This window comes from Furipterus horrens, unplaced genomic scaffold (genome assembly GCF_987537825.1).
Source record: "Furipterus horrens unplaced genomic scaffold, mFurHor1.1.pri manual_scaffold_2, whole genome shotgun sequence".
Classification (NCBI taxonomy): Eukaryota; Metazoa; Chordata; class Mammalia; order Chiroptera; family Furipteridae; genus Furipterus; species Furipterus horrens.
This window is the reverse complement of record NW_028327172.1, coordinates 1534964-1548447: the sequence shown is the minus strand read 5'-3', so window position 1 is coordinate 1548447 and position 13484 is coordinate 1534964. Positions and strand designations below refer to the sequence as shown.

Genomic DNA, 13484 nt, shown 5'->3' with positions numbered 1-13484 from the left:
TAGGGCGGCTACAGGGTACAAGACAGGCAGTAACAAGTGCTGTCGAGGAGGCGGGGCCAGCAGAGCCCTCGGACGCCGCTGCGGGGACAGACGACGGCGCAGTTGTTTAACCCTGATGGTCTCGCGGTTCCTTCCAAGGTCAAGCGCAGAGTTGCCACAGGACCTGCCTGCTGCTCCTTGGTGCATACCTAAGGTGAAGGAAAACCTGTCTAAAGAAACGCTTGAGACTTCTGGCCAAGATGGAGGCCTAGACAGACACGCTGCATCTCCCTCCACAATCAAGAAGGAACACAACTACCTCAAACCTGGAGACGACCAGAAGTTCCAGAACATTGAGCTGCATGGAAGTCCAACAAACAAATATTACAAAGAAGTACTCATCTGGACAGGTAGGAGGGGTGGAGAGGACACAGAGTGGTGGCAGGAGGCCAGCGGAAAGAGCAGTCGCACATTTAAAAAATTCGGGAGGGACACCTGGGGAGCATTCCCAGCGCCTCACCGGACCTCGCAGCTCACAGTCCCAGTGCCGGGGACAATCCAGCCTCATTGCTTCTGACTGTGCAGACCAGTAGGGGTTGGGGCGGAGGCAGAAACTGCTGGTCTCTCAGCAGAGTCCGCTTGTTTAAAGGGCCCCCACGGTCCTAGAACGTCCACAGACCCACTCACTCTGGGAACGACGGCCAGGGCAGCAGCTAGAGAGGCGCGAGTCTGGTGCGGAAGTGGGAGAGGTGCCTGGAAAAGGAGCGAGTGCTGAGCGGGCAGCATTGTTCCCTTTCAGTCCCCGACCCCCCACACAGTGTCACAACGTGGTGAAACAGGTCGCCCTGCACTGACAAATCCCTAAGGCTCTGCCCCTTACAACGTAACAGGTGTGACAGCTCTGCCTCAGACACAGAGGCAAACACAGAAGCCTGTCAGAATGAGGAGACAGAGAAGTATGGCCCAAAAGTGGGAACGAATCAAGGTTCCAGTGGGAGAACTAAGCGACGAGGAGATAGACAACCTCACAGATGAGGAGACAGACAACCTCACAGAAGTAGAGTTCAAAACACTGGTGATAAAGATGCTCACAGGCTTGACAGATATGCTTGAGTACAGCAAACACTTAAGGGAAGGAGTGAAGGCTATGCTAAGTGAAATGAAGGAAAATCCACACAAAACTAATGGTGAAGGGAAGGAAACCGGGGTTTAAATCAATGGTTTGGACCATAAGGAAGAAAAAGACAGTCAACCAGTGCACAATGAGGAAGCAAGAATTGAAAGAAATGAGGAAAGGCTTAGGAACTCCTGGGACAACTTTAAATGTGCCAACATCTGAATCATAGGGGTGCCAGAAGTAGAAGAGGAAGAGCAAGAAATTGAAAGCTTATGTGAAAAAATAATGACGGAAAACTTCCCAAATTTTGGGAAGGAAATAGACATACAAGTCCAGGAAGCACAGAGAGTCCCAAACAAGCTAGACCCAAAGAGGACCACATCAAGACACATCATCATTAAAATGCCAAAGGTGAAAGATACAGAGAGAATCTTAAAAAAAACCAAGAGAAAAGCAGAGAGTTGCCTACAAAGGGGTGCCTATAAGACTCTCAGCTGGTTTCTCAAAAGAAGCTCTGCAGGCAAGAAGGGACTGGCAAGAAGTATTCAATGTGATGAAAAGCAAGGCCCTACAACCAAGATTACTCTATCCAGCAAAGCTCTCATTTAGATGGAAGGGCAGATGAAGTGCTTCCCAGACAAGGTGAAGCTAAAGGAGTTCATCATCACCGAGTCATTATTATATGAAATGTCAAAGGGACTTACTTAAGAAAAAGAAGATCAACACCATGAACACTAAAATGACAAGAAACTCACAACTATCAGCAACTGAATCTAAAAAATATAAACAAAAACAAAAACATACTAAGCAAACAACCAGAACAGGAACAGAATCATAGGTATGGGGATCATCTGGAGGGTTATCAGCTGGGAGGGGGAAGGGGGAGAAATGGGGAAATGGTGCTGGGACTAAGAAGCATAACCGGTTGGTACAGAATAGACAGGGAAGTTAAGAATAACATAGGAAAGGGTGAAGCCAAAGAATTTATATGCACGACCCATGGGCATGAACTAAGGGGAGTGGGATTGCTGGGGGGAAGTGGGTACTGGGCAGAGGGGAGCAAAGGGGGAACAATTGGGAACTACTGTAACAACAGAATCAATAAAATGTACTGGAAAAGAAAAGGAAAGAAACGCTTGTGCCCAGGTGGTCACGGCAACGTTCTTCCTCGCGGCTGAAAACTGGAAAGAGCCCGCGCGCCCGCCGGTGGGGGTGTGGACGGGAAGGTGTGGGCTGTGTGGAGCACAGATGCTGTGTGGCTATGAAAGGGTGCGGCACACTGACCCACGCTGGCGTGTGACCGAACCGCGGAGGAAGCTTGTGACAAAAGACCACGTGCTGCGTGCAATTTCGTTCACAGGGAACGTCCAAATGAGGCACGTCCGTAGGGGCAGAAAGGATGCAAGTGGGGAGCTGCAGCTATAGGGGTCAGGGTTCTCCTCGGGGGACTGAAAAGGCAGGGGTGCCTTGGTCCTGCCCGCCGTCCCTGCGCCCCAGACCGGGAGAGGGGCCTCGGGCGCCGAGCGCTGAAGCACTTTTTTCTCATCAAACCGCGATGAGAACAGAGTGTGGTGCGTTCTGAAGCCGACGGGTACCGAGGAAGGCCTGGGCTCTGCAACTGGAAAGTGGGGGCCATGGCACGGCCTGGAGGTGGAGAGACTAGAGCTGCGGCATCGTGCATGTCCAGCGGCCGGATGGGGCGGTGTGGGGGTGCTCTCTGAACAAAGCTGTCGCAGAAGCAAGAACCGAAACCCAGAAACACAAAAGCAGCCACAGGACGACAGCAGGCCCTGACAGCGCCCCTGCCCAGCCCCCACCCCGGGCCGCCCCTGGACGGGAGACCCAGGAAGCCCTGCAGGCGCCGCGGCCAAGCGCCGGCCCACGTGCTGCTGCGCGGCTCCCAGGCCGGGCGTTTCTCATGCTGAAGGCCCGGGACACGGAGCCAGGAGTCGTTTGCAGCTGGGTGGGGGGAGCAGGGGGCCTGGAAGCTGTGCAGCGGGATGGAGGCTCCCACGCTCCGGGGCCAAGCTGACGTGACTAAAGCTGAACAGACCCCACGGCACAGCGGGGTGACGGCGCGTCCTGGGCCGCGCCCGGAGCCCCACGCTGGCGAGGGCAGCCGCGGGGAGGGGCGGCGGGGCGGGCGGCCCTGAAGGTAATTTGCACACGGAGTTTATAAGGCCCCTCAGCTCTTTTTAAACATATGCTTCTCTGATTATAAACAGCTGATGGCTCACAAGATTCAGATTTTCCAGCAAGGCTTCCAAAAACAGATTACACTCCGAGCAGGGAGAGGTGACGGGGTGCTCTGCTGCTCTGGGGGGCCCCCGGCCCCCGGCCCTGGGAGCGTCCCCTCAACACAGCGTCCACTGCCCGCATCGTGGCCCCAGGAGGGCTTCGGCCCAGCCCGGGCCAGGAGGCCCGAGGAGGGGGTGTGGGGGAAACGAAGCCCCCCACCTCGGAGGCGGCCCCCTCCTCCTGGGGCTGCGGCCGCAAGATCTGCACGAAGCCCCCACCCCCTGCATTTAGAGGGAGAGGCCCTGGGGCTGGACCGCTGCCCGCGGGGCCCCCACACTCCCAGAGGCCTCGGGGCCGACCCGGGGTGCCACCGTGCTGACTCCAGTCTCAGCACCCGTCCTCCCTGGGGATCCCAGCACAGCTAAGGGCATGAGCGGGTAGGGGAGTGCAGGGCAAGAGTCGCCGGCGGGCAGGCGAGGCCCGAGCGCCCTGCGGGGTCTGCTCGTCAGGCAGCGGGGGGCGGGGGGCTGCGGACCCCAGGGAGGAAGGGCCCCACGGAGGAGAGGGCCACGCAAGTCTGCTAAGGGGCTGCTGCTGAAGCAACTCTGAGGCCCCGAAACTACGTGAAGAAGGACGTCCTGTTCCAGTGGACGATTGAGGAGCACGGTGTTCCTGGGGTCCCCAGTCTTGGTCACCTATCTGCTGGGGGAGTCTCGGGGAGCGAGGCGCAGCCCCGAGGGGCCAGGTTCTCCGTGGTCCGTGGCTCACGCGGCCTCTGCTGCAGGGCAGCACGCGCCTCCGCGCTCCGCCCAGGGAGTGCGGCGTCCACCATGGGGCTGCCCAGGCGGGGCCGCGTCCCGCACACCGAGGCCGTGGTGGGGAGGGAAGGACAGCGTCCGGCCCCGGCACCCAGGACCTGTGTGATGTCTGGCAAGCCCTGTGGCCTGGTTAGGCCTCCGTTTCCCCATCGCCGAGGTGGGTTGTGAGAGGGTCGGGCAAGTCCCTGCCCCGACGCCCTTGGAACCGGGTCTGACCTACTGACCACTCCGAGCTTCTGGGCCTCTCCACGCGGAGGGGCCCCGGCCACCCCCCCGCCCTGCTCCTCTGTGTCCAGCTCGCTGTGAGTGGGACGTGCAGGTGGGCGGCCTGGGGTGCTCGAGGGCGGGCTGGCCTTCGAGGCAGGGGCTGCTGCGGGGGGCAGGGGCTCAGCCCTGAGCAGGCACAGGCTGGCCTCGGGGGGCAGGGAGCTCAGAAATCTCACCGATGCGCGCCACTTCCGCCTTTTGTTTTGTGGGATGCCCCAGGAGCAGAAACAACCTGGCCGGAAAGCTCCGGCCTTTCCCGAAGACCCAGGGAGGGCAGGGAGCGGGAGGGGGCTGCGGTGCTGTGCAGGGAGCACCGCCATCCCCCAGACATGCCTGCTGCCCTTTCACTGTGGCTGACGGGCACAGAAGAGAAATTGGGGACGGAGCTGTCTGGGGAGGCCTCCTCTCCAGGGCCCTGATCGTGCGCCGTGGGCGCACCACCAGCAGTCAGGGCCGCCCTCAGGGCCTCAGACCCCAGATGAGGACAGGAAGTGGCCCTACGGGAAGCCACAGGACATGCAGGTTGAACCGCCAGCCACCACAGGCAGGACGCTGGGAAGGGCGGAGAGGGGGTGTCCCCACTGCACCATGGGGCTCCTGCCTGCCCCAGGTCTGTGTCCTGTCCTCCGAGGCGGGCTGGGGACCCACCAGGAGACAGAGGGGAGGGGACCCCAACCTGCTGCCCAGGTACCCTGGCGAGGTGGGGTCCCCAGGCCCCAGGAGAGGCGGGTGCTGCCCTCAGGCCTACCCATGTGCCAGAGAACTGGATGGGGGTGTTCTCTGGGAGAAAGCCACCTGTCACCATTCTGTGTCACTCTCCACTTCAGCTCCTCCCAGCCACAAGCACGTTGTCGTAGGTGTCCCCTGTTCTGGCCCAACAGCTTTCTGCTGACCAAAGGCTACCCGCTGAGCTGAAATTGAAATTGCTCGTCTCTGACCTACATGGGGTGTGATTCTCATGGAAACCGCAGGTGAAGAGCCACCGGCCTGGAGGACAGAACCCCCATTTGGAGAGAGAGCTTCACTGGGGGCGCCCGGGCAGATGCTGCTGTTGGCCTCGGCCCAGATACCACTTTCCTGGGAGCCACCGCCCGTTGGGGAAAGCTGATGGGCAGGCAGGGCCCTCTGCTACCCCTGTCCGGGGTCAGACTGAGCCTGGTGAGGGGGGTGGGCGCAGCCGGCCATTGCCCCTAACAAGCTTCCCTCCAACTTCACAGCTCAGGGCAACGACCCTTTATAACCTCCTGGGTCGTCAGGGTCGGGAATCCAGAAGCGGCTGGTGGTTCCAGCTCAGGGTCTCCTGTGAGCCTGACAGCGGGACGCTGGCCAGGGAGGGGGTGGTCATCTGACAGTTGGACTGGGATCGGGAGGCCCCTTCCGAGGTGGCTCAGTCAGGAGGCTGTGGTCGGGGCACCTCAGTTCTTCGCCGCCCCCCGCCCCCCCGCAGGGATGCTTGGGCGTCCTCACAACATGGCCGCCAGCTCCCTCCGGAGTCGGCAACGCCAGTGAGGGCGGGAGCAGGACGCCGCGATGCCCCGTATGAGCTAGCCTTGGAAGTCACTCTGTCATTTCCACCGTATTCGACGGGGTCAGAAGCAAACCACTGAATCCAGACCAGACGCGAGGGGAGGGGTCGCAACGGCCTCGTGGACAGGTCGTCCTAACGCCCCCGCTGCACAGCACCCGGTGTGCTCCCTCCTTGTTCCCGTCTCTTCTGTCCAAGTCACGTCCACCCTCCGAGCCTGCCTGGCTCAGTCAGGACAGTGCCCCTGCTTCTCCGAGGCCCTCACAGCCCCTCCCCGTGCACCCACTGTCCCCAGGGGCCCGCGGGCTGCACTGAGGTCACCCTACCCTCTGAAGCGCAGAGCTGAGGTTATGGCGCGTGTCTGTCTTCACCACAAGTGGTGACTGAGAGCCGTTCACGATCACAAAGAATCTAGAACCACCAGAGCCCTGGGGCTGGGGCTTCCTGTTGAGCCTCCTGCAGAGCTCAGAAGGTCACTGGAAACACTTTGTGGGTGGCCCTCGAAGGCCTGACGCACCCCACGCGGAGCGCTGGGGAGACCGGCGGAGCGAGGCGGTGGGAACGGTGGGCCGCGTGGGAAGCAGGGGCAGAGAAGCCCCGGGACGGGCTGCCCCAGGGGAGGCAGAGGTGGAAAAGGCCCTTTTGGCTGTGGGGCTGGTGGGCCCGGCTCACTTTGCTTTCCCACCCCCCACGCCTGGCACCCGACCAGGCCCCGAGCAGGTGGTCAGGAGACAGCTGCCGCGTTCACCCGCCTCGGAGTGGGGGCTCCGGGAGAACTGGGGTTGGCTCATCAGGGCTTGGCCGTGCAATGCCCAAATGTATACACACAGCACAGCTGCGCTCTTGAAGGGAGCGGCCCGCACCCTCTGCTGCCACTCACGGGGAACCCGCCCGACCCCGAGGGACTGTGGACCCCCACGCAGGAGAGGAGCCCTGCCCGTGAGGAAAGGCAGGACCGAGCCCAGCTCCCCATCCCTCTGCTCCCATGATGTCCATGGAGACGCGGTGCACTGGGGCCAAGGCGGTCCTGGAACCAGACCACCCCAGGGGCCTAGGACCCACGCCCGTCACACTTGGTCACCCTGAGCCTTGTGACCCGCCCCAGGCCCCGGGCAGCCTAAGCCAGGAAAGGGACCACGTAGCTGGGTGGATGTGGGGGACCGACCTCTGCACCCAGGTTTCTTAAAGTCTGGCTTGTCCATCTGACTCTCAACCCTCAACCTGACCCTACCCTGTCCTAGGGGCTCCTGGAAGCTTTTCCTCGACACCCGCCGCAGAGTCCCACCAAGGCCGCCTCCCACGGGGGTGCTTGCCTGACCACCTCTCACACCTCCTTAGCTGCCACCACCTCCACGCCTGGGCCGCAGGGGGACAGGGTGTCTCCACATGGTCTCCCTGGGCCCCTCGCCACTCCACCTCCCCTAGTTCTTTTTTTCCTTTCTGCAGCCAGAGTGATCCTTTCAGGAGGGAGACCTGATCCTGGCCACCATTCTCCCCCCAACCTCCCGGGGAGGAGGCGCCCCGCCCTCTGTCCTTCCCTGCACCGGAGCCGGCCCGTCCTCGCTGGGGCTGCTGTGCTCTGACATGGCGGCCACAGGGCAAGCAAACTGGGAGGGCGAGAGCTCTGGGCAAGGCGTGAGGGCTGCCCGTGGTGCAGGGAAAATGGGGTAGGGTGGGGACGCACGCGCTCAAGGAGAGCAGGGTGTCACCATGAGGGCAAAGCCATCGTGAGGGAGGGAAGGCCCAGGCGACACGCATGTACAGGAGACACAAGGGGCTGAGGAGGAGGGAGATTCTAGAACGACGACACAGGAAGCAAGGTCAGCAGAGACTTCACTTCAGGGTCAGCGGAGAAGTCCCTGGACAGAGGGCTGTAGGGTTGTGGGGTCCTCATCCAGGATAGCTGCCGTGGTGCGGGAGTGCATGTGTGTGCGTGTATGTGTGTGTGCGTGTGTGTGCGTGTGTGTGTGTGTGCGTGTGTGCGCGCCCAGAGCTGCAGTGAGGGGGGCTGAGGAGGGGCTGTTTGTGCTGGCAACGTGGAGACAGCGTGGCGACTCAGGCAGACCCGGGCTCCCTGGGCCCCTCCATGTTCCCATCCACTGCGGAGGGCGGCGTGGGGCCAGGGCCGTTCCCGGGAAGATGGAGCTGCGGCGGCCACGTGGCGCTGGGCCTCTCTGCGCGGGCGGGGGTGGGGGAGGCGGCTCTGTGGGAACCTGGCTGAGCCTGGAGCTGGGTCCACCCTCCCGCTCGGGGGGTGGGGGAGGAGTGGGGGATGAACTGCAGCCCAGAGAAGCCCTCAGCCAGGCCTGCCACGTCTCCTGCCCTGCCTGGGGTGGAGGAGGGCTGCTGTTTTCCCCCAGGACCCTGAGGGGCTCTGGGCCCCATCTGCACTTCTGTGCTGGCCAACGCGGGAGAATTAGCTCAGCCACTTCCTCCCCTAATCCCCACCCCCATCTAAATACCTCGGAATCAAGAGGAAAGCTGGGTGGACGTGTGAGCCTAATTCCCTTCAGCTGTGTGTGCGTGTGTGCGTGTGTGCCTGTGTGCACGCGGGTGCGGGGGCTGTGGGGGAGCCTCCTGAGCCCCAAATGTTAGTGCTGGAGGCAGCATGGGGAGCGTTAGGTCAGCCCCCATCACATGTAGCTGAGATAAGTCAGAAAACCTCTGTCACACGGGGTACCAGGCCAGAGGCCCCCAGGTGCCAGGGGTCTCTGCACCACCCCCACCCAGCAGTTCTGCACCCAAGGAGGTGACAAGGGCCAGGCGCCACATCCCGGGGCTCTGGGGACCAGCAGGCCCTCAGGCTGGCCTGGGCTTGGGAGGGGCCCCGCACCGAGAGCCGAGCCAGCTCTGCCTGCCACCCCTCCCCAAACTCTGCCAGCGTGCCCAAGGCCAGCTCCAGGCTCCCCCTCCCAGCCTGCCAGGCGGCCCCCTGGGGGCCCCGGCTGGCCTGGACTCCAACCAGCCCCACAGGCCTCTCCAGCCAATTCCCACATGTCTCCTGTCTCCCAACGAGACAACAAACCCCTCTCAGTCTCGGGCTGTTTTCCTCTCTGTCTCCCCCAAAGGACTAGGGCAGGGGTTGGGGGGTGAGGGGCACGCAACAGGTGCGCCTGGGCTGGCGGGCAGCCCTGGCTGATTGACGGCACCCCGTGTGCGGCAAGGGGTGAGGGGTGAGGACACGGAGCTGTCTTCCCCGACAACTGTGTCCTAGTCAACAGCAGCAGGCTCTGTGGCCTGGCCTGAAGGTGGCCCCACGGAGATGGCCACGCAAGCATGCGGGCCGGCGGGGTCTGTGGGGTCCCACCAGGGCGGCCTCCACTGGGGGGAGACCTGAGTCTCCGGAGGCCGAGGGTCTGCGGCTCAGAGGTGTCCCAGAGCAAGCACCGGGACATGAGGGCCCATCTGAAGGGCTCTGGCCACTTGTGAGACATGCCCCCATCCAGGCCCGCCGTTGGACCCCGATTTTGTTAAGTATAAGATCAAATGAACCCAGTTCTCACAGTTTCAAAATCAGTTTTCATGAAGTCCCAACAGACAGCCTTTGTCACTCTTTACTAGGGGGGCAGCCACCACTGTAAGTGAACTTCTTCAGGTGGCTTTTCACCCCACGCCAATATCTTGTGTGTTCAACCCAAACCCCAAACCAAAAGGTTGGGAAAAGCCCGTGTTCTCCAGGGTGGTCAAGGTCGGTCTGCCATGCGACTGACCAGAGCCACTCGGAGACGCACGGCCCCAAGTTCTGACAGCGTCTCCTGGTGTCTTTCCTGCTGGACAGGAAACCCCAAATCTGCGGGGATTTCTGTTTTCTTGAAGGTGCTCTGAACACCTCTTAGTCCCCCGACACCCCCAGGGAGGTGGGAGTGGCCCTCCCCGGGGGTATCCTGGGAAGGGTCCCGGCCTCCCACAGAAGGACGCAGGAGGCCACCTGAGGCGGAGACCTGGGCCGAATTCCGTCCACGTCTCCCAGCGGCAGGGATGAAGGCGGTGCCTGTGCCCACACCCGCCCTGACGTCCCAGCACGGCTTCCCCACAAGCAGCTCCACTAGGCTGGCAGCGTCACCTCCACCTTCCTGGGAGGGGACCCAGCATGGCTGAGTGCAGACCAGACTCCGGTCCCTCCCCACCACTCTCAGCTGTGGGCAGAGTCACAGTGCTCGGCCAGTGGGAGTGGGGAGGGGAGGCCGGGCAGCTGAGGACCTGTCCCGAGGAGGCAGGAAGGCGGTGGGAACACAAGGGAGCCTTGGCCCCAAGCCCCCGGAGCACGCCCCATTATCCTGTCGGACTTCACACACAGAACATAAGTTCAAAGGTAAAATTATTAAAAATTTCAAGATGGTGACAGCAGATCATTGCACCCTAAGCCTGGGGCCCCCCCCGAGCATGGGGCCCAAGCAAAGGCAGTTGAGAGGAGTGGCCCCGTTGCACGCTTTGGGTGTGGGGACAACCACCCACCGGCCGGGCTGGGTCCAGCCTCCTCACCCCTCAGGATGGAAGTCAGCCCTGAGTGGGGGCGGCAGGGCGCACAAGCTCCAAGGACGTGCGCAGAGATGAACGCACCAAAGCCATCCTGCTGCGGGCGTGGGAGGCGCGACTGTCCCGCCTTGCGGGTCAGGCGTCAGTGGACGCAGCCCCCCGGGAGGTCAGCCTTCCTAACTGCGTGTGCTGCGGAGCGCGGTGCCGAGGGCCGGAGTTCAGTCCCCACGCGAGACGGGCGGGGGTAGGCGGGCGGTAGGGAAGTCAGGAGACGGACTCAGCCGCCAGGCACCGGGGTATCAGAAAGACGAGGCCCCACGCAGGGTCACTGGAGTCAAGGCTGGAGGCTGACCTCCCGGGTCGCCCGGGCCCTGCCACCCCCCACGGGGTGGCGTGAAAAGGTCCTAGCACCGTCCTTCCTCCCAGGATCGCCCCAAGACCCAACAGGGCATCTTTGGCAGAGGCCCCGTCGCGGGTCGTTCGGGGCACACGGGCCGCCCGCCTATACCCGCGCGCTGCCCCACGCGTGTCCACCCTCGTGGACCCCGGGTCCGCATGGGGCGACCAAGTGCCGCAAACGGCCCGCGAGGTCACTTGGGGGCTGGCGGTGGTGGCACGGAGGAGCGGCCCGGTCTCCGGCGGTGCCGCGCTGCCTGGGGGCGGAGGTACCGCCGCGACCCTGATCTCGGAGCGCGGGGAGGGGGCGGCGCTACCACGGAGCCCTGGGCAGACGGGGCGGGGCGGAGCGCGGCACGAGGCTCTAGAACCGACCAGCCAATGCACACCCGGGTGGCATCAGCAGCCGCCCGTCTTGACCAATAGCAGAGCGCGGCACTTTGCTTTCCGCGGCCAGCCAATCGGTGCAGCGTAAGGCGGCAAGCCTGCCCCCGGGCTCATCCAATCAGCGGCGCGACCGCCTCCACGTAGACCTGGGTCGGAGCGCCGCCACCGCCGCTGCGCAGACGGCCACCGCCCGCCACGCGGCAAGCAGCTGGGGCCACGCTCCGCGGTCCACGCTCCTCGCGGCCGCGCCTGCCACGCGCTGCGCTCCTGAGGCCTGGCGGACTCCGCGCGGCCGCCGCTCCGCACGCCGCCAGCTGCTTCTCCGGGCTCCTGAGTCCGCGCGGCATCCGACCGGGCGTGGGACGGTGATCGCCGGCTCCGAGGTGAGCTCCGTGGCGGGCGGGCGGGCTGGGACCACCGTGGTCAGTGGCTGACGCTCGCGGCGCGGCCTGGCTGGTGCGCTCTGCTGCGCGCCTCGCGGAGAGCTGGGCCGGGGACCGGGGTTCCCTTGCGGTTCCCGGTCATGGTTCCCAGTCGGGATCCAAGTAGGATCGGGGTTCGGCGTCGGGGTTCGTGCTTCCGAGTCGGAGACCCGAGGGCCACGGTCCGGGTGGCGGTCGCGGTTCCGAGTCCCCGGTCGCAGGTCGGGGTCCGCAGTCTGAGTCGGGGTCCGGGGTCCGAGTTAGGATCGGGGTTCGGCGTCGGGGTTCGTGCATCTGAGTCGGAGACCCGAGGGCCGCGGTCCGGGTGGCGGTCGCGGTTCCGAGTCCCCGGTCGCAGGTCGGAGCCCACGGTGTGGCTCCGCGGCGAGGTCGGGGTGCTGGCGGGCGTCTGAGGTCCGGTTAGGCCGCGTCGGCGCCCGACCGCGGCGTGTGGAACGGAACCCTGCGCGGATCCGAGCCGTGGATCCGAGTCCGGGTGGACGCCGAGCTTTCTCGTCGCGGTGGGATCCTGAGTCCCGGGTCGTCCGCACGGTACCGGCCTCGGCCCCGTCGCGAGCGGACAGCGATCGGGTCGGTTCCGTCGGGTAGAGCCGGGCACAGCCCGGGGTCCCCAGGCGGGCCCGGTTGCCTGGCCGCGAAGTGGGGGGCGGCCTCCGGTGCGGGTGTTCCGCAAGTAGGGGAGGCTTCCGGCCCGGGGGTCGCAGAGGCCGGCCGCACGGGGACCGAGGGGGCGCTCTCGGCCGCGCCCACCCCACCCCCACCCCGCGGCCGCCCCGCCCCGCCGCGCCCTCGGGCGTCCCCGAAGGAAAGCAGGCAGGCAGGATTAACCGGATTTCTGCGGGGTCTCAAGTGACCCGTTTCCGCACCTGTTTTCCGGAGACTCGCTAGGAGAAAAATGTAAGGATTGGGGCGCTTGGTTACGGGGCTGTTTTCACGTCCCCGAGCACGCGGCAGAGAAACGTGGGCCGCTTCTGCTTCTGCTTCCGCCAGCGGGGTTCTGTGAGACCGCGGATCAGAGCACGGCCGCGTGCAGACACGGAGGGGAGGCGGCGCCGCGTGTCCCCGCGAGTCCAGCGGTACGTGGAACAGTTCTTCAGCGAGTGGGCTTTCGCCCAGGAATGCAGAGATGGTCCAGTATCAGAAACCCGACCCGTGTAATCCGCCGCATTAGGGGAGCGGGCAGACGGGCCATATGGCTCCCCCCACAGAGGCGCAGAGAGGATGGTCGCCGTGAAGGCCCACGTGTGACTGCAGGGACTGGGGACGTCCCTTAGCCAGCCAGGGCTAGGAGGGCGCCTCCCCCACGGGACACAAGTCATGCCCCGAAACTGGACTTTTCAGCACACTTGAGAAAGAAACCAAAAACGTGCCTTTTCCTTTAAGAGAGGAGCAGTGGCCCAGAGAGAGACCCCTGCCGAGCTCTCCGGTGCGGGGGACCCCCCCCCCCGGGGGCCCTGTGTGCCCTGGGCCTCCCGCTGGCTGGAGGCCACCATCCTCCGGGTTCGTGGGGAGCAGCGGGTAAAACTCAGGACTCAACAGCGCGCACCCCAGCGGGGTCGGGCTGCCTTCTGGAAACGTGCCTTGCGAGCGGGAGGGGCCGGCAAACAGCGTCTGGGTTTCATTAGGGAGACAGTTCCGACCTTGCGCGCGAGGGTCTCCGGGGGCCCCGGGCCTCACGGAGAACTGCTGAGCTACACGGAAAAAGAGTCCAGGTTTTAGAGCCCAGGAGACGTCACTGTTCTTGGCTAGCAGATCAATGCTTAGGAAATCGTCACTTAAGGGTCACGGCGATACCTTCTACAGCTCCGAGGGGGGCGGCGCACAAGAGGCCCCTTTCG

General features: G+C 63.8%; 1 protein-coding gene across 1 annotated transcript in view; it reads right to left on the bottom strand.

Moving 5' to 3' along the window:
• Positions 1-13484, bottom strand: part of KCNQ1 (potassium voltage-gated channel subfamily Q member 1) — a 255928-nt gene that overhangs the window by 95888 nt on the left and 146556 nt on the right. The window lies entirely within an intron of this gene.